The sequence below is a fragment of the Anolis carolinensis genome, chromosome 4 (genome assembly GCF_035594765.1).
Source record: "Anolis carolinensis isolate JA03-04 chromosome 4, rAnoCar3.1.pri, whole genome shotgun sequence".
In the NCBI taxonomy this organism is placed as follows: Eukaryota; Metazoa; Chordata; class Lepidosauria; order Squamata; family Dactyloidae; genus Anolis; species Anolis carolinensis.
The window spans coordinates 247,291,390-247,310,693 of record NC_085844.1 but is presented as its reverse complement, the minus strand read 5'-3'; positions in this window follow the sequence as shown (position 1 = coordinate 247,310,693).

Sequence of the window (19,304 nt, the reverse complement as noted above, 5' to 3'; positions counted from 1 at the left end):
TTTCTGTAGCACTCACACGATGGAGCAATGCATGGATTGTATCTCCAATGAGGAAAATGGATTGTCTTGGATTACAAGTTCCAGAATCCCGCAACGAGCCCACTTGTGGCTGCAATAATGATCTTGGGGTGCATCTGCATTGAAGACTTAATGCTATTTAGCCCCACTTTAACTACCATGGCTCAATTCTATTGAATCCTTTGAGTTGTAGTTTGCAAGGCATCAGACCTTAGAACTTAGAGCAGGCATGGGCAAACTTTGGCCCTCCAGGTGTTTTGGACTACAACTTCCACAATTCCTAACAGCTGGCCATCATGGGCCATCCAGTCCAACCTCCTACCAAGGAGCAGGAAAATCACATTCAAAGCACCCCCGACAGAAGGCCATGCAACCTCTGTTTAAAAGCCTCCAAAGAATGATATATAATAAAATAATAAAACTTTATTTGTATATTGCTCTATCTCCCCGAAGGGACTCAGGGTGGTTTCCAATGTAGGTAAAGCATTCAATTACCAACACAGAAACATACAACATAACCATAATAAATATAAACATATAACTATTAAAACAATCATACACATTTAAAATTAGAAGCCAGTTCCAGTACTACTCCATTGGGTGAAATTCAACTACCATGGTCAGAATTTCATGGTGGGCCAAGCTAACTTTTAGAGGCTGGGCCAGGGCTAGTGCAACAAAGTAACATAGGGCCAGGGAGTGGGTAATGTGCAAACTGATGGCCAGGATAGGGCCTGGGCTACTCAACTCCAAGGCCTACTGAGCAATTATAGGAGGACTAGGCTAGTACGGGGCTTGACAAATCCAAGGCTGGAGTTAAAATTGCTGGAAGAAACATTAACACCCTTAGGTATGCAGATGATACCACTCTGATGGCCGAAAGCGAGGAGGAGCTGAGGAGCCTTATCACCAAGTTGAAAGAAGAAAGTGCAAAAGCTGGGCTGCAGTTAAACATCAAGAAAACCAAGATTATGGCAACCAGACCGATTGATAACTGGCAAATAGAGGGAGAAAACGTGGAGGCAGTGACAGACTTTATATTTCTAGGTGCGAAGATCACTGCAGAGGCAGACTGTAGCCAGGAAATCAGAAGATGTTTACTTCTTGGGAGGAGAGCAATGGCCAACCTTGATAAAATAGTGAAGAGCAGAGACATCACACTGGCAACGAAGGTCCGTATAGTTAAAGCAATGGTATTCCCCATAGTAACCTATGGATGTGAGAGTTGGACCATAAGGAAGGCTGAGCGAAGGAAGAGAGACGCTTTTGAACTCTGGTGCTGGAGAAAAATCCTGAGAGTGCCTTGGACCGCAAGAAGATCCAACCAGTCCATCCTTCGGGAAATAATGCCCAGCTGCTCACTGGAGGGAAGGATATTAGAGGCAAAGATGAAACACTTTGGATACATCATGAGAAGAGAGGAAAGCTTGGAAAAGATCATGATGCTGGGGAAAATGGAAGGAAAAAGGAAGAGGGGCTGACCAAGGGCAAGATGGATGGACAGTATCCTTGAAGGGACTGGGTTGACCTTGAAAGAACTGGGGGCGGCGATGGCCGACAGGATGCTCTGGCATGGACTGGTCCATGAGGTCACGAAGAGTCAGAAATGACTGCGTGAACGAAGAAGAAGGCTAGTATGAGGTATCGTAGGGCCGGGGAAGTGGGCAAATTGCAAAGCAGGATCCTAACTGGTGGCCAGGATCAAGTCTGAGGCTAATCATTTTCAAAGCCCTGCTGGAACCACCAGGTTTTCAGGTCCCTGCAGAAGGAGGATAGTGACGGGGCCTGTCTTATCTCTCTGGGGAGGGCGTTCCAAAGGCGGGGGGCCACCACCGAGAAGGCCCTCTCCCTTGTCCCCACCAACCGTGACTGAGATGGTGGTGGGAGCGAGAGGAGGGTCTCCGCAGTAGATCTAAGAGTCCACGCTGGTTCATAGAGGGAGATGCGATCACGGAGATAGGCTGGGCCCGAACCGTTCAGGGCTTTATAGGTCATAACCTGCACCTTGAATTGGGCCTGGCAATTCAGCCAGTGGAACTGTTTTAATAGGGGTGTTGTATGTTCCCTATAATTAGCTCCAGTTAGAAGCCTGGCTGCGGATCTATGTACCAGATGGAATTTCTGGGCCATCTTCAAATGCAGCCCCACTTAGGGCGCATTTCAATAATCCAATCTGGATGTAACCAAGGCGTGGACCACCGTGGCCAAGTCAGACTTCATGAGGTATGGGCACAAGCTTTAACTGTGCAAATTTTCTTTCATACATCAACACTGTCAACGCTGGGTCCAGGAGGACCCCCAAGCTGCATATCTGTGACCTCAGGGGGAGTATAATCCTGTTGAGCACAGGTGGCCACCCAGTACCCCAAGCGGCCCCATGACTGACCAAGAGGACCTCTGTCTTGTCTGGATTAAGTTTCCAGACAATTTAAGAACAAGCCTCCACTACACTCCATGGCAGGGAGTTCCACTGCTGAACAGCTCTCACAGTTCGGAAGTTCTTCCTAATGTTTGGTGGCATCTCCTTGTAAAACTACACCTCTCATGATTTCATCGCCTTGGGCTATGACTGTTAAAGTGGGGGTCAGACTGCATTAATTCTTTAATATAGCTGCACCCTACGTCTACAAAATCCTATGCTACCAACTTTGTTCTCTACATTAGTTTCCAAGACATTACAAGATCTCTTTGTATGCTGATACAGCATCAGTTTAGTCATCTTGGCTGCGACAGAGACTTCTTGGACTCATTCATTTGTCTTTTTAGCAACTCATGGCATCTACAGAACTCTCCTCCAGCATTTCAAATGAGCTGGTTCTCTTCCAGACCGTTTTCTTCACTGCCCAGCTTTCGCCTCCATGCAAAGCAATTCGATTTTTCTGTGGTTTGGATGATTGGCTGTCCTCTTTTCCTAGACAATTCATTCCAATCCAGCGCACACTTTGGCCCTTGAGGTCTTGCCTTTTTGTTAAAAGTGTGTGTGAGCTGGTCACTGATAAATTATTGAATAATAGAATCATAAAGTTGCAAGAGACCCCAAGGCCATCCAGTCCCATCCCCTGTCATGCAGGAAGACCCAATCAAAACACCTCTGACAGATCACCATCTAGTCTCTGTTTAAAAACTTTCCAGAGAAAGAGGACTCAACCAGAGAACAGGGTAGCATATTCTACTGCTAAGCAACTCTATTCATCAGGAAGTTCTTCCTAAAGTTTAGGAGGGATCTCTTCTCCTGTAGCTTGAATCCATTGCTCCGTTGTATCCTAGTTTATGGATCAGTGGAAATTCAGCTTTTCCCCTCCTCAATGTGACATCCTTTCAAATATTGAAACATGACTCTCATGTCGCCTCTCAATTTGGGGAAAAGAAGGCCGAGAGGGGACCTGACAGCCATGTTTAACTATTGGAAAAGGGACATCACATTGAGGAGGGGACAGGCTTGTTTTCTGCTAGGACAAAACAGAGCAATGAATTCAAAAAAGAGATTTCACCTAAACATCAGGAAGAAGTTTCTGAAGGTAATTGCTGTTCGGCATAAGAATACATGGACTCAGCATATGATGGAGTCTCCTTCTCTGGATGTTTTTAAACACATACTGGGTGGCCATCTATCAGGAGTGTTTTGATTGTATCTTCCTGCCTGGCTGAATGGGGTTGGAGTGGATGGCTCTGGGGGTCTCCTCCAACTATATGGTTCTCTATGAACTTTTTCTTCTCCAAGCTAAACATACCCAGTTCCTTAACCCACTCTTCATAGGCTGTTAGAAATAGCAATCTCCCAAACCTTTCACTATTTATTTGTTAATGTATATATTTGCTAACCTGTATTGTATGTGTATGTTGATTTGTCAATTTAACTTTACCTCTATGGTGTGGGAGGGGTTACAGACATGTGATTGTACTGAGTATGTTCAGACTCAGGACTCCATTTTGTATTCAGTGTCTGCTTAACACCTCAGTGGAAGTGGAAGTGTATCTGCTTTACACCTCAGTGGAAGTAGATGCATGTTTGGAAGTGGATACATGTTGCTGTTTGGACCTCAGTAGAGAAGTCTGATTTATGGATGTCAGTGGATACAACTGTACCTAAAGATTATGGAATATTGATTAAGAATGATGCCATGTGTACTCAACACACAGAGAGAACTACATGTTATCTATAACTGAACCTTAAATTAGAAATGTACCTGTATGATGAATTAATACAAGATGTTTATGAGTAAACAAGATATGTTACTTTTCTAACAAAACTTTGTTTTTTATCTCTGAGTGCATACTTTAAACTAAAAGGTTTCAAGGGAGTGTATATCTTTTGGGCAAACTGCAACTGCAGTTTTAACTTCAAAGAAACAATCATACTCTGCTAACCAAATATATTTTTGTTTTGTCCTTGGCAGTTCAAAGACATGGTTCAGTTTAACAGCTGAGTTACCTGTGTGCCATTACATAAACGCTTATGATTATCACTTGCTCAAAGGGTTGACTTCTAACAAAGTCACGCTTTTCTTGACTAGTGGTTTTCAAAAGGTGGTCTTCACACATTCATGGATATTCACATTTGCCAAATGATTATGACATCATTTTTCCTTTTCAATAAGGTTATGATAGCAATTTATTTCCAAAGGATATGTGCCCAGAAACTGGGTGTAGTTATTTCCCAAATAGACTTGGCTTCCAGACTTTTGGTCGGCCTTCTCAGGACATCTTCCAACTCATCAGTAGCCTTCTTGAACTGTGTTCTCCAGAACTGGACACAGGAGTCTGGTGCAAGCAGAATAGAGTGGGACTATGACTTCTCTCAGTCTTGACACTATACTCCTAATGATGCAGCCTAGAATCGCAATGGCTTTTTAAGTTGTCGCATCACAGTGTTGACTCATCTTCATCTTGTAGTTGCTAAGACTCCTAGATGCCCTTTGCATGGACTGTTTTCAAGCTGGTTGTCACCTATCCTAAAAAGGTAAAGGTTTCCCCTGACGCGAAGTCCAGTCGTGACCGACTCTGTGGGTTGGTACTCATCTCCATTTCTAAGCTGAAGAGCCGGCATTGTCCATAGACACCTCCAAGATCATGTGGCCGGCATGACTGCATGGAGCGCCATTACCTTCCCACCGGAGTGGTACCTATTGACCTACTCACATTGGCATGTTTTCGAACTGCTAGGTTGGCAGAAGCTGGAGCTAACAGCGGCTGCTCACGCCGCTCCCGGGGTTTGAACCTGGGACCTTTCGGTCTGCAAGTTCAGCAGCTCAGCGCTTTAACACACTTCGCCACCTATCCTATACCTGTGCATATCCTTGCAATGCTCTTTGCTCGTGATCAGAGGCACTCTTTTTTCCTTGCATTATTCAACATTTCGGGTTGTCTTTCTGAGCTCCGATTTGGCTCGGCTGAGCCATGAAGCACTCAACCCCTTTCCCAAAGGGCCTGCCACTCATTCCGCCATCTCCGTTAACCACATCCTTGAAATGATCAATAACGGCTCGCGTTTCAAATGTGTTTCCATCCCCTGTTGTATTCTGGCTTTCTCCGGCTCCTTGCCAGGTAATGCTGGGGGAGGGCCTGAGTTTCCAGATGCACACATCCGAGCATCCCAAAGTGGCCACCTGCCGCTCCACCTTCAATTAATTGATTTGCCGGCCGTTTCCTTTCTTTCTGCCGTCGCCATCGGATCCGTGACCGGCCCCTTGTTTGCGCTCCTTTATCGCAAAAGGCCAGGGATGGAGCCGCGGAGTGTTCCTTTGTCCTTCTTCCCCCCAAGAGGGACCTGTTGTGTCTGGATGGAAACGCATCAGTATGCCAGTCAGAGGGCTGCCGAAACCCTGGTGCAGTCAGTCTGTTACCCAGAAAGCATTTTCACAGTGTTAGAAAGAGAGGGAGGGAGGGATAAGGAGGCAGAAGGTGTCAGAAGAAAAGGTAGTCGTGAACAAAGAAGACCCTGTGCTTTAGAAAGGAAATCGAGAGAATTTTTCTATTTTTCTTCTTCTGCGGCTCTCAAGCATTGCAACCGCAGCAGGGCAGTGAAAACTAATATAGGACCATTGAAAATCTCTCCTAATTGCTTTGCTATCTGTTCTGTGATGCACTCAGCCAGGCACCTCTCTCTCACCATTGCCTCTGCCTTAGACCACTGAATCCTCATTGTATTGGCTGATCAAACTACGTCCACTGCCGATATGTTGTATTAGATTTAATAGGATAAGTTTCCTCTCATGGTGAAAGATGTGTGGGATTTGTGCAGTTGTGTTGAACTGCATTTCCCAGTAGCCCTGGCCAGAACTGCCATTAGTAATAGATGGGAGTTGTAGTCCAAACACAGGTGGAGGGAGATGTTTCCCATCCTGTCCTAGATCAAGGGTTGGAGTCATGTGGTCTTCCAGATGTGGTTGGATGGTAGCTCCCAGCAACCCTGGCCAGTTGTGGGAATTGTGGGAGTTGAAGTTCAAAACAACTGGAGATCGGAAGTTTGCCCATGCCTGGTATGCATTTGTCTGTATTTTGCATGTTGCACTATTGAGTGTTTTGTGAGCTGCCCTGAATCCCTTCGGGGAGATGGTGGTGGAGCATAAATAAAGATGATGATGATAATGATGATGATGATGATGATGATGATGGTTATTATTATTATTATTATTATTATTATTATTATTATGCTGGGGATGATAGGTGATGTAGTCCAATAACATCTTGCATCTGATGCATTTTATTGTAGTCTACAGAAGCTTATCCTAGAATAGGCTAGTTTGGGGCTATCCCAGGCATGGGCAAACTTTGACCCTCTAATTGTTTTGGACTTCCACAATTCCTAACAGCGGGTAGGATGGTAGCTCCCAGCAACCCTGGCCAGTTGTGGGAATTGTGGGAGTTGAAGTTCAAAACAACTGGAGATCGGAAGTTTGCCCATGCCTGGTATGCATTTGTCTGTATTTTGCATGTTGCACTATTGAGTGTTTTGTGAGCTGCCCTGAATCCCTTCGGGGAGATGGTGGTGGAGCATAAATAAAGATGATGATGATGATGATGATGATGATGATGATGGTTATTATTATTATTATTATTATTATTATTATTATTATTATTATTATTATTATGCTGGGGATGATAGGTGATGTAGCCCAATAACATCTTGCATCTGATGCATTTTATTGTAGTCTACAGAAGCTTATCCTAGAATAGGCTAGTTTGGGGCTATCCCAGGCATGGGCAAACTTTGACCCTCTAATTGTTTCGGACTTCCACAATTCCTAACAGCGGGTAGGATGGTAGCTCCCAGCAACCCTGGCCAGTTGTGGGAATTGTGGGAGTTGAAGTTCAAAACAACTGAAGGACCAAAGTTTGCCCATACCTAGGCTATCCAAGCAAAAGGAAAAATCTAAAAGTCCCAGGTTATATTCCCATATAAATGTATGTACAGTATATGATATTTTCTGTTGCACTCTGAACTTAACCACCACACTCCAGTCCAAATTAAATCAGCAAAGCAGTTTATTAAAGGCTATATAAAAAGCACATCAGCAAAAATAGAGGGGAAACTTCAAAGTCTATATGCATAAAATAGTCCATGAGGTTCAAGGTACAAGAGTAATCCAAAATCCCAAGGAAACAAAATACCCTTCACAGGAATACAAGAAAACCAGAAGTATGCAGTTCCAGACAAAAAGTCCAGGAACAAACCTTCAAACCTGAAAGCAAGAAACATGAACAAAAACAAGGAACTACAAGCCCCTTAGCAGGCTTAGCTAAGACTTGGTAAGCTGTTCCTCTATTACCAACGTTAACCAGACTGGCTGGCAATACCCCTGGCCTCTCTAATCTGCACATGAAATCATGCCTTTTCCCATGACTTCCTGATACGGGTCTCTTCTGTAGCAAGTGCTTTGACCTTCAGAGATTCTGTTGAGCAGCACAAAGTTTATGAAAACGGGGTCTCCTATCAATCAGCTCATTATTCTCTCCACCTGGGATTTTATCCTCTGAATTGGCTTCCCCAGAGAATGACTCCTCTGTGTGCACCATCTCCGCACCTCTCTGGAATGTGACCCTCACTAATGGCTGGAGACACAGACTGATTATTTTAATGACTTAAAATCTCATGTTGGCTCACAGGCCCAGAGCTCCTATGATCCACTTCCCCACTTACATCGGTATCAGCCACAACCATGGGCTGCTGCACTACAACATTTTCCCCCATTCTATTGCATTCCCAGAGAACCTGCAACATTACCAATAACTTGATTGTGTGTTCTGCATGGCAGCAAGGGGTGGGACTAGATGGCCCTTGGGATCTGTTCCAACTCTATACTTCTTTGACATTCCATTCTCATTCAGATCAGTTTGAATTAATTTCGTGAAATGAAATGTACTGTTCCATGGCTGGGTGGTTGTGTTACACCAGAACTTGCTAAGTTGGCCATCACCATGAAATATAGTTGTCCCCCCCCCAAACCCTAGATTCAACAGAGATCAAGCGAGGGAATGAGGGATGCTAGCAATAAAAGAAAATGAGCCCAATGCTTAACTAGGGTAATACTGCTAAAGCACTGTAACACTTTGACTGCGAAACTCTTGAATAATCATTAAAAAGGGCTCAGTGGAAAATTGGTGAAAGGCAATTTCTGAATAATAATTAAGAAAAGCTCTGTGGATACTCTTAGAATCATGGAAATGGAAGAGACCCAAGGGCCATCCAGATCAACCCCATTCCGCCGTGCAGGAAGACACCATCAACTCCTGACCAAAGACCATTCAGACTCTGTTTAAAATCCTCTGGAGAAAGGGACTCCATGACACTCTGAAGAAGAATATCCCCTTGGGTTGCTGTGAGTTTTCCAGGCTGTATGGCCATGTTCCAGAAGCATTCTTTCCTGACGTTTTGCCCACATCTATGGCAGGCATCCTCAGAGATTGTGGTCTGTTGGACACCAGGCAAGTGGGGTTTATATATCTGTAGAATGACCAGGGTGGGAGAAAGAACTCTTGTTTGTTGGAGGCAAGTGCAAATGTTGCAATTGGCCACCTTGATTAGCATTGAATAGCCCTGCATCTTCAAAGCCTAGCTGGTTGCTGCCTGGGGCAATCTTTTGTTGGGAGGTGTTAGCTGGCCCTGATTGTTTCTTATCTGAAATTCCTCTCTTTTCTGAATTTTGTTTTTACTGTCCTGATTTTAGAGTTTTTTTCAATACTGGTAGCCAGAATTTATTCATTTTCATGGTTTCTTCCTTTTTGTTGAAATTGTCCACATGCTTGTGGATTTCAATGGCTTCTCTGTGTAGCCTGACCTGGTGGTTTTTAGAGTGGTCCAGCCTTTTCTGTGTTCTCAGTTAACACCTCCCAACAAAGGATTCCCCCAAGCAGGAAGCAGCCAGGCATTGAAGCTGCAAGGCCATTCAATGCTAATCGAGGTGGCCAATTGCAACATTCACATTTGCCTCAAGCAAACAAGAGTTCTTTCTCTCACCCTGGAGATTCCACAGATATATAATCCCCACTTGTCTAGTTTCCAACAGACCTCACAACCTCTGAGGATGTTTGCTATGGATGTGGGCAAAACGTCAGGAGTGAATGCTTCTGGAACATGGCCATACAGCCTGGAAAAGCCTTCAAAACATATAGAATAAGCAGGTATGACCATCACCTAAGAGCTGTTCAACTGTGGAATCCTTGGAGTCTGGCGGAGTCTCCTCCTTTGGGGGGTTTTCAACAGAGGCTGGATGACCATCTGTTGGGAAGGCTTTGATTTATGTATATATACATGGCAGAATGGGGTTGGACTGGGTCTCTTTCAAATCCATGTTTCTATGAAATCCCAAAACAATACATGACATGCATAAGCCTTTTTCTGGGCCTTTGCCTCTATGGAACAAGCCTTGGCCACCCTGCTGCTCTCCACCCTGCACCGACCTCTCCATCTCTCCATAGCCTGTGATAAAAGTCACGTATCGGGGATGCTCCGGTGGACAAGATCCCTTTCACTCCTTCCTCCGGTTAGACAAAGCTGCTCTCTCTTCCCCACGTCTCCAAGGAGGGAGGTGGTACCACTCCCCAGCAAACAAGCTCCTATTAATGGCACATGTTATTAGATCAGCTCAAAAGATGTATTGGCAGGATGGATGGATGGCCAGATGAATGTGCCTTTTGCATCTTGGGGGGGAAAACAAGCTTGTTCTGGTCGTGAAACGGCCATCGTATGTCATGCTCCTCCGAAATGGCTTTTTAGAGGGACACTACGTTAAAAAGACAGAGTGGAGTTAGTATATCTATGATCATAAGTCCTACCTCCTGCAAAATGACTGCAGAAGGTAGAACTTATGATCACAGTCTCCTTCCGAAAGGCTGGCTTCCACGGGCATTGATCACAGCCTTGCCAGGTCTGAAATCTCATGAAATGGTTATGATTCTCCAAGTTTCCAGGCAAGGCAAGCAAATTTAGGACCAATGGAGAAAAGAAACTAAGTCTTTGGATCTATAGGATTTTGGGGGGTTTGTAGATTGGGATGGTACTTAAGAGTTTATTTATTTATTTACAGCATTTATATTCCGCCCTTCTCACCCCGAAGGGGACTCAGGGCAGATCAAATTACACATATAGGCAAACATTCAATGCCTTTTAACATAGAACAAAGACAGACAAACATAGGCTTTGAGCGGGTCTCAAACTCATGACCTCCTGGTCAGAGTGATTCATTGCAATGATTCATTGCAGCTGCTCTCCAGCCTGTGCCACAGCTCGAGCCCGAGTTCTCTAGTATATACCCCTGAGTGATAGAATTATTTCTTTGTTCTCCAAGGCTTTCCTGGCTGGAGTCACTGGGTTGCTGTGAGTCTTCCAGACTGTATGGCCATGTTCCAGAAGCATTCTCTCCTGACGTTTCGCCCACATCTATGGCAGGCATCCTCAGAGGTTGTGAGGTCTGTTGGAAACTAGGTAAGTGGGGACAGCCAACACCTCCCAACAAAGAATTCCCCTAGGCGGGAAGCAGCCAGGCTTTGAATCTGCAATGCTATTCAATGCTAATTAAGATGACCAATTGCAACATGCACACTTGCTTGCACCATCAACATTCCCCAAATAGATAAACCCAACTTGCCTAGTGTGATGACCCATGGGCCTTGTAGTCCTGCTCAGGACATTGTAATTCCTGATGAAGATGAAAACTTGGGTTTTTTACCTTCCCAGTCTGAACTGGATTCCTCTCAGCCAGATCTTTCCCAGGCAGATCTGGGAACCTTGCACCTGCAAGAAAGTTGTCTCCCAGAAGTATGTCAAACAAGCCCAGAGCCTACTTCTCCCGTGTTCTTGCGCCGGGAGTTTTGTAAACAACAGAGAAGTTTGGAATCAGCTTCGCGCAGGAGTGCGAGGATTGCAGCTAAGAATGTAGCCAATTAAGACTGCTTCTCGTGAGAATCTTTAAGGAGTTTAACATCTGGTCTCAGAGTTTAGCTTTCGTTTCTGATTCCCAGAGAACTGCTTCGGTGGGAAAGTTAGACTCTATATAGGTGTTTTACCCGCGTAGTAACTTCGCGGAGTCAATTCGTCAGCCTACGGAGCGAGTTGTGTCTGGACAGCGCGCTCCGATTCAAGCCTCGCTCCTGCTCAAGCCTTGCCTTGCTATCCAGCCTTCGCCTTGCTTCCCAGCCTTTGTTTATCTACGGACTTTGCCTTGTTTCCCAGGACCAATCCTTGCCTTGTTCCACGGATTTTACCAAGTTATTCCACGGACCTTGTTCTTGTTCCTAGTTACCTTGTTCCACGTTTTAAGCCTTGTTTCAAGTATCAAGTTATTTCCTAGCCTTGCTCAAGTTTATGGACTAAAGGACCTTGTCATCTCCCCTCACTTTGCCTGGCAAAGTGAGTGTTTCGGTTATTGGATTACAACTTTGGACCATAATATTTCTTATTGGACATTGCTTTTTTGGACTAATTTTGACCTTTCCTGAAAGGTCCGCTTCTGAACTAACTTTTACATTTGTTTTTATTAACCTTATATATTTCCTTAATAAAGATATTAGTTAGAATCTGGCCTCTGCGTATGGTTATTGGTGCTCTGTAGCCGGGGTCGTGACAGTTTGACTCCGCCACCCTAAGCACCAATTAACCTCGGCCAGAATGTCTACCGGAACCGTGCCCGGTGGGCAGCCACTGAGCTACACCATCAGCAAGGACGAAGTGGATCGCATCCGCGACAGACTCAACGCCCAGGATGGAGAAATAAAGGGCTTGCGGGAGCGCGGAATCCGCCTCCCGGCCATGGCGTTGCCTACCAAGTTTACTGGAGAAGCTTCTAAGGTTCATGTTTTCCGTCGCCAATGTCAAGCTTATCTAGAGGCCCGTGATGCCGAGTTTCCCCAAGAAGACATCAAAGTGGCGTGGGTTTACAGTCTTCTAGACGGGCCAGCGGCCAATTGGGCGACGGCACTGTTCGACCAAGCCTCTCCACACCTAAGATCAGCGCAACACTTCTTGGACCACCTCAAGGAGACTTGGGGAATCGAGGACAATTTGGAGGCAGCCGGTCACAAACTCCGTCGCCTTTTCCAAGGAGACAGACCTATGTCTCAGTATATAGCCGAGTTCCGAGTGCTGGCCCACAACACCGGCTGGAACGATGTAGCCCTCAGAGGACAATTCCGGGAGGGTCTCAACATTGAAATGCTGGAAGAAATCTCCAAGGTGGATCCTCCCCAGACCCTCGAGGCACTCATTGATCAATGTTTACGGGCTGAAGTCATGATTGCCAACAGGAAACAGTGGGTTCGTGGCCAGGGCAGTAGAGCCGGGGCAAAACCCCCCGCTCCCGCCAGCGTTCAGCCACGTCCAGTGTGGAGACCCCCACCGCCAACCCCATACCCCAGAGGAGGCGAGGAGGTGCCGATGCAGTTGGGCAATGTGCGTCCCAGACTAGATGCCGCCGAGAAGGCCCGTCGTCAACGCTTAAACCTCTGTTGGTACTGCGGGAACGGGGGCCACTTCGCCAGAGAGTGCCCAGCCAAAGGGAAGCCTGCCGCCCGTCTTGCGGCGGCGTCCTCCACGGAGACGAAGGCGTCTGAGCCGACTGGCACACAGCCGGCGGGGGAAGCCAACGACCGGGTGTAGAGAGGCTCGCCAACCCGGTCAAAAAATCCATTCAAGAGCTGCCAACCGGGGTCCTGTTCCTTCTCGTGGTCACATTATGGTCAGCAAAAAGGGGACCCGTCATGATCCACGCCATGATAGACTCTGGAGCTACCAACAATTTCATTGATAGAGAGTATGCCGACTCTCTGGGATTACAATATCATGATTTCAAGAATGCCCGTGTGGTGCAAGCCATAGACGGCCGCCCCCTCAAGACGGGCCCCGTAAGTCAGTGGTCGGAACCCACCAGGATGTGGATAAGGGAACATATGGAAGAGATTTCCTTCTTTGTTACCGAGGTTCCCCATTTCCCTGTGATTTTGGGAATTCCATGGCTGACTCTCCACGACCCTAACATCTCCTGGTCCAACAGAGAACTGCAGTTTGCTTCACCGTACTGCCAAAACCATTGCCTCGTAGCCAAGGTCTGCCATGCCACAGACACCGAGCCCATCATCACCTTGCCAAAGAAGTACTCCGAGTATTGGGATGTATTCAATGAGAAAGAAGCCGAAAAATTACCCCCACATAGACCTTATGACTGTGCCATTGACTTGGTGGAGGGGGCCCCGATCCCGCGAGGGCATCTCTACTCCCTGACTGAACCAGAGCAAGAAGCTCTCAGGGAATTCATAGAGACAAACCTTCGCAAGGGATTCATCAGACCCTCTCAATCCCCAGCCGCCTCCCCAGTGATGTTTGTGAAGAAGAAGTCAGGGGAACTACGCTTGGTGGTGGACTACAGAGCATTGAACAATATCACCAAGCGGAACAGCTATCCCCTGCCCTTAATCTCGGATCTACTGGATCGGCTTCGAGGAGCCAAGGTTTACACCAAGCTGGATCTTCGGGGGGCTTACAACTTAGTTCGCATCAGGGAAGGGGACGAGTGGAAGACCGCCTTCCAGACCAAATTCGGATTATTCGAGTCCCGAGTTATGAATTTCGGTTTATGCGGAGCTCCCGCAACGTTCCAGCATTTTGTCAATGACATTTTTCAGGACTATCTAGACAGGTTCTTGATAATCTACCTGGACGATTTTTTGGTGTTTTCTAGATCACAATCAGAACATGAGAACCACGTCAAAATGGTGTTACAACGACTGCGGGATCATGGACTTTATGCCAAGCTGGAAAAATGCGCCTTTGATCTACAAGAGGTAGATTTCCTTGGTTACCGCATCTCGCCTCTAGGGCTTTCCATGGATCCAGCCAAGGTTTCAGCAGTATTGGAATGGCGGGCGCCAACTAACAAGAAAGAGGTGCAGCGTTTCTTGGGGTTCGCGAACTATTACCGCAAGTTCATTCCAGATTTTGCCCGCTGGTCCGACCCCATCACTAGCTGCATCCGTGGAAAGCAGCCTTTCCGCTGGACTGATCAAGCAGAGAAAGGGTTCCAGCAACTAAAGAAACTATTCACCTCCCAGCCAATTCTACAGCACCCAAATCCTGGAACCCCTTTTGTTGTGCAAGCGGACGCCTCTGATGTGGCAATTGGGGCTGTACTCTTACAACCGGTGGGAGATCACCTCCATCCCTGTGCCTTTTACTCTCGTCAACTAACCACACCAGAGAGGAATTACACCATTTGGGAAAAAGAACTACTGGCCATAAAGGCAGCCTTTGAAACTTGGAGACATTGGCTAGAAGGGGCCAAATTTCCCATTGAAGTCCACACTGATCATCGTAATCTAGAACATCTAAGAACTGCCCGCAAACTAAATCAGAGGCAGCAACGTTGGGCTTTATTCTTCGAACGTTTCGACTTCCAGATTCATTATGTGACCCCAGCCCAGACCAAGCAAGCAGACGCCCTGTCACGTAAACCGGAATACGCTGCAGGACGCAAGGAGACCTTTGAATCCCAACTATTACAACCCGGGAACTTTGCCACGCTCACAGTGGGGAACACCAAATCCATTCCCATTGGTTCAACTTCCTCTACTCCAGGACCCCTCTGTGCTCAAGAAATCAGGGCTAGTCAGCAAGCAGATGCCTGGGCGCAGGACCAACTTCGCCAAGGTCTGCATTTTCCCTTTTCGCTTAAGGATGGGCTGCTTTGCTATAGAAATCATGTTTATATCCCACCCGGACCGGGCAGGGAAAAAGCGCTTCGTCTGTGTCATGATTGCAAACCAGCAGGACACTTCGGACTATTTAAAACCATGCATCTGATCCTAAGGGATTTTTGGTGGCCCAAGATCCGCAAGGATGTGGAAAAATATGTCAACACCTGCCCAGTATGCCAGCGCTCCAAGATAAGAAGGGAGAAGCCCTCAGGGCTTTTACACCCCCTTCCTACCCCATCTCGCCCATGGGAAATAATTTCTGCGGATTTCATCACTGACCTACCACCTTCCTGTGGATTCACCACGATCTTAGTGGTGGTGGACCTTTTCACCAAGTTAGCCCATTTCATTCCCTGCGAAGGCCTCCCCACGGCCAAAGAGACTGCGGATCTATTCCTTCAACATGTTTTCAGACTACATGGATTGCCCAAGAGTTTAGTCACAGACCGTGGATCTCAATTCACCTCTCGTTTTTGGAAGGCGCTACAAAAACTATTGGGCATAGACTCTCGCTTATCTTCAGCTCATCATCCCCAAACAGATGGGCAAACGGAGCGCACCAATGCCACTTTGGAGCAGTATCTTCGCTGTTATGTAAACTACCAACAGGACAATTGGGCTTCTCTGTTACCACTGTCTGAGTTTGCCTACAACAATGGAGTTCAAGCTTCTACAAAAGAAACGCCGTTCTTTGCAAACTACGGCTTCCATCCACGTTTCTTTCCCCCTGTCGTTGAAACTTCAGAAGTTCCCGCAGCAGAGGATTGGCTGCAGGAACTCACAGCGGTGCAACAACTTTTGCTCCAGCAACTGGACCAAGCCAAGGAGGACTATAAACACCACGCTGACAAACACCGCCAGCCGGGCCCCCAAATCAAGGTAGGAGATCGGGTTTTTCTGTCCACTCGCTTCCTGCCCTCCCACCGCCCTTGCCGGAAGTTAGATGCCCGTTTCATTGGCCCCTATCCAGTGGTGGCGCAATTAAACCCCGTGACTTTCAAACTCCAACTTCCGCGTTCAATGCGCATTCACCCAGTGTTTCACCGTTCCCTGCTCCTTCCGGCGGATGGTGTGCGTCCTGATACAGACCAACCGGCCCCCCCTCCTGTTTTGATGAATGGGGAGGAGGAGTTCGAGGTTGAGGACATTTTGGATTCTCGCTTTCACCGCCGCCGCCTACAATATCTCATTGACTGGGTGGGTTTTGGCCCTGAGGAACGCTCTTGGGAAGACGCCTCCACAGTCCATGCTCCTGAGCTAACCCGTCGCTTTCATCAGACCTATCCCGCCAAGCCGCGACCTCGCGCCTCGGGGAGAGGGCCCCAGTTTGGGAGGGGCCTTGAGGAGGGGGATAGTGTGATGACCCATGGGCCTTGTAGTCCTGCTCAGGACATTGTAATTCCTGATGAAGATGAAAACTTGGGTTTTTTACCTTCCCAGTCTGAACTGGATTCCTCTCAGCCAGATCTTTCCCAGGCAGATCTGGGAACCTTGCACCTGCAAGAAAGTTGTCTCCCAGAAGTATGTCAAACAAGCCCAGAGCCTACTTCTCCCGTGTTCTTGCGCCGGGAGTTTTGTAAACAACAGAGAAGTTTGGAATCAGCTTCGCGCAGGAGTGCGAGGATTGCAGCTAAGAATGTAGCCAATTAAGACTGCTTCTCGTGAGAATCTTTAAGGAGTTTAACATCTGGTCTCAGAGTTTAGCTTTCGTTTCTGATTCCCAGAGAACTGCTTCGGTGGGAAAGTTAGACTCTATATAGGTGTTTTACCCGCGTAGTAACTTCGCGGAGTCAATTCGTCAGCCTACGGAGCGAGTTGTGTCTGGACAGCGCGCTCCGATTCAAGCCTCGCTCCTGCTCAAGCCTTGCCTTGCTATCCAGCCTTCGCCTTGCTTCCCAGCCTTTGTTTATCTACGGACTTTGCCTTGTTTCCCAGGACCAATCCTTGCCTTGTTCCACGGATTTTACCAAGTTATTCCACGGACCTTGTTCTTGTTCCTAGTTACCTTGTTCCACGTTTTAAGCCTTGTTTCAAGTATCAAGTTATTTCCTAGCCTTGCTCAAGTTTATGGACTAAAGGACCTTGTCATCTCCCCTCACTTTGCCTGGCAAAGTGAGTGTTTCGGTTATTGGATTACAACTTTGGACCATAATATTTCTTATTGGACATTGCTTTTTTGGACTAATTTTGACCTTTCCTGAAAGGTCCGCTTCTGAACTAACTTTTACATTTGTTTTTATTAACCTTATATATTTCCTTAATAAAGATATTAGTTAGAATCTGGCCTCTGCGTATGGTTATTGGTGCTCTGTAGCCGGGGTCGTGACACCTAGTTTCCACAGACCTCCCAACCTCTGAAGATGCTTGCCACTGATGTGGGCAAAATGTCAGGAGAAAATGCTTCTGAAACATGGTCAGACAGCCCAGAAAACTTGCAGCAACCCTATTATTATTATTGTTATTGTTATTATTGTATGACACAGCAAACAAGATAGATATGCTGGATTTCGTTTCACAAAACCACTAGTCGAACACTTCCCAAGTGTCTAGGACTGTGTGATGTATTTTCGGATGATGTGTGCAGATCCCAGTAGGGTGGCCTTTTACAGTTGGCAGATCGTAATTTTGTTAATGTCTATTGTTTCCAAATGCCGGCTGAGATCTTTTGGCACAGCACCCAGTGTGCCGATCACCACTGGGACCACCTGCACTGGTTTCTGCCAGAGTCTTTGAAGTTCAATCTTGAAGTCCTGATAGCGGCTGAGTTTTTCCTGTTGTTTTTCGTCAATGCGACTGTCACCTTGGATGGCGACATCAATGATCCAAACCTTTTTCTTTTCCACAACTGTGATGTCTAGTGTGTTGTGTTCTAGAACTTTGTAAGTCTGAATTCGGAAGTCCCACAGTATCTTTGCGTGCTCATTTTCCAATACTTTATTATTATTATTATTATTCCTGCATAGCAGAATGGGGTTGGACAGAATGGCCCTTGAGCTCTTTTCCAACTCTATGCATTATATAGATGTCCCATTGCGTGAACGCCCAAGTCTGCCTCTGCCTTCCAATCTTCCATCAGGCAGACTGTTTCCCCTCAGCATCACCTTTCATTCTTTATCTCTTTATTCCTTACCTGCACGCATCTCCCGCACACCCCTCCCTTCATTGACATGCAACTCTGCGCCTCATTCGTCTTCCCGTCATGGAAACACGCACATCCCTCTCTTCTCCCCCGAAGCCACCATGCAGGCAAATTAATTGCTGCTGCTCACTATTTGTGTTATTTGTTTTTATTCATTAAACTACCTTGTGCCCTAGATCATGTACTCTCAGGGTGGCAGACAAGCAAATAAGTTTAACCAATTCACAAACAGTGAAAAAAAATCAAATAGATTAAAATCATATTACACCATTTGACAAGTTAAAACAAGAGACTCTTAAAATGAGTTACAAGAGCCTGAGATTATTTAAAAACATGCAAGGGTGCAGATTGGAATAAGATTGACATAGATATCAACGGCTCTGATTTTAAAAGGACAGACAGTCCCCATTGATTCTCTGTCATTCTGCTTTTAAAATGTCTCAGTTTCTCTCTTTCATAATCTCAATTTCCCTCCTTTGCTATCAGCATACTCTGATTGCTGAAGACTTAGTTCTAAGTACAGAAGTAGCACAGCAATTAATTCAGCAAATGGATGTTGCACTCCAGGCCTGGAAACATCTATGACCACTGAACCACACAAGAGTCCAGGAATATAAGCAAACAATTTATTGTAAAAACAGATAAAAAACATATAAAAATCAGGAATAAGGAAGGAAGATATATAATCCAAAAAAGTTTAGCAAAAAGTGAGAACATAATAATAATTCAAATATCTCATAAAGTTCCAAAGGTGGCAAAAACCAGGAACAGCTAGAAATCACAGGTACAGCATAAATAATACTTAAAAAGGAGTACATGAACAGAAACATTGAAAACTTCCAAGATATATTAATTCCAAAATCAAGACTTGACTTAAACCATGAACAAGAGAACTCAGGCTTAGCTTCTCACCCTAGCACAGCATTGCCTGAACTGCCTTTAAAGTAAACAACTTGCTGTTTAA